The sequence below is a fragment of the Pteropus vampyrus genome, unplaced genomic scaffold (assembly GCF_000151845.1).
Source record: "Pteropus vampyrus isolate Shadow unplaced genomic scaffold, Pvam_2.0 Scaffold130, whole genome shotgun sequence".
In the NCBI taxonomy this organism is placed as follows: domain Eukaryota; kingdom Metazoa; phylum Chordata; class Mammalia; order Chiroptera; family Pteropodidae; genus Pteropus; species Pteropus vampyrus.
This window is the reverse complement of record NW_011888911.1, coordinates 1,011,220-1,013,416: the sequence shown is the minus strand read 5'-3', so window position 1 is coordinate 1,013,416 and position 2,197 is coordinate 1,011,220. Positions and strand designations below refer to the sequence as shown.

General features: G+C 33.4%; 1 pseudogene; it reads right to left on the bottom strand.

Moving 5' to 3' along the window:
* Positions 1–1,716: 1,716 nt before the first annotated feature.
* On the bottom strand, positions 1,717–1,835 carry LOC111744263 (annotated as a pseudogene).
* Between the last annotated feature and the right edge of the window lie 362 nt (positions 1,836–2,197).

The window sequence follows — 2,197 nt, the reverse complement described above, 5'->3', positions numbered from 1 at the left end:
TTCCTTCCTTCCTTCCTTCCTTTCTTCTTTCCTTTCTTTCAGATTTATCAGATTTTATATATAGATGATCTTGCCGTTTGTGAACAAAGACAGTTTTATTCTCTTCCCAATTTGCATATCTTTTATTTCCTCCTTGTCTTCTTGCATTAGTTAGACCAGCCAGTATGATGTTGAACAGAGTTAGAAGTGGTGCAGTGAGACATCCTTTTCTTGTACCTAGCCTGGGAAGGATAGCTTTTTATTTCTTAGTATTAAGTATGATGATAGCTGTAGACTGTTTGTAGATATTCTTTATCAATTTGAGGAAGTTTCTACTTTTAGTTTACTGAGTTTTCATCATGAATGGGTGTTGGATTTTGTCAAATGCTTTTTATTAATTATGTGATTTTTTTTTAGCCTATTGATGTAATAGATTACATTAATTGATTTTGAATGTTGAACCAGCCCTGTATACCTGGAATAAGTGCCACTTGGTCATGTTGTATAATAGTTTTGAACATTGTAGGTTTCGATATGTTAATATTTTGTTGATTTTTGCATCTATGTTTAGAAATATTGGTCTATAGTTTTCAATTTTTGTAATGTCCATGCTGATTTTGGTACTAGGGTAAATCTGGTCTCATAGAATGAGTTAGGAAGTATTCACTCTCCTTCTATCTTCTGAAAGAGATTGCAGAAAATTATTGGTATAATTTCTTTCTTAAATGTGTTGTAGAATCTACTGTTAACTCATCTAAGCCTTCTGCTTTCTGTCGTGGAAAGTTATGAATTATTGATTAAAATTTTTACATAGACATAGGCCTATTCAGATGATCTATTTCTTTCTTTGTGAGTTTTGACAGGTTATGTCTTATATGGAATTGGTCCATTCAACTAAGTTATCAAATTTGTGGGCATAGGCAAATGTGTGATCAAATTGCAGGTTTTTATATGGGTTCAAGTCACTTTCTGGGGTCTGTCCTTCTTAGCAAAATTGTGCTTTCAGCCTGAGAATGGTTTTATTTTGCCTTTATGTTAAGGATTGTTTTTCTGGATATAAGATTCTTAGTTGTGAGCATGCTGAATATATCATTAACTACTTCCTAGCCTCTATTGTTTCTAGTGAGAAATAAGAACTTAATCTTATTTGGCGTCTCTTGTGCGTGGCATTATTTTTTTTCTTACTTTTTTTTTCTTTGCTTTTTTCCTTCTTGCTTGTATTTTTGTTTTAGTATTTTTATTATTATGTGTTGGGATGTATATCTCTTTGCATTTAATTTACCTAGAGTTCCATGAGCTTTCTGGATGTGTAGATTTATACATTTCATCAAACTTAGATTGTTGTCTACTATTTTTAAAAAATATTTTGAACATTTTCTGCATCATTCTCCTCTAGTTTTGCTAATGTCCTTACAAATATCTTGCTGCACTTAAATTTCTCTGAGGCTCTGTCATTTTTTTCTTTATATTACACACTGTATTAATCTATCTTCAAGTTTACTGCTTTTAAGTTTTTGTCAAGTAACCAGTCTAAGCCCCTTTCTGTACTAAAGGCAGTATCTGTTGCCTGTCTTTTTAAAAATGTATGGTCACACTTTTCTGTTTGCGTGTCTCATAATTATTTTTTGAAAACTGGACGTATTGGATAATTTAGCAACTTTATTATTTTTTATTTATTTATTTTAAGCGAGGCAACCCTTGGTTGACCTCACAGATTGCAAAGACCTTGTCAGCTTACGCCTACAGCACCTGGTCTTCCTAGGTGGTCTCCCATCCAAGTACTAACCAGGCCTGATCCTGCTTAGCTTCTGAGATCAGAGGGGATTAGACTTGTTCAGGGTGGCATGGCCGTAGATTTAATTTAGCAACTTTAGATACTAATCTTCATTTCCTGGGCTTTCTGTTGTTGTATGCTTGTTTATTTTCTTAATGACCTGGCTAGGCTATTTTATTAAAGTATATTTCTTCCACAATGTAAAGACTCTGATATCATTCCACAGAGGACACAGAATTGGGCATGTGTTATTGCCTTTGCATGAAAGTGGTTTTAGCAGGGCTTCCTTTGACAGTCTCCTTTCATTTAGAGTTTTCTGCTTCTGTTGGTGGTACATGTAACCTTAATTACAAAAATTACCGGTTAATTGTTCTATAGTTTTTGACAATGACAAAGGCATAAGTTGCTTCTTATCCAATTAAAATTAGGATCTTGTGCAGGATA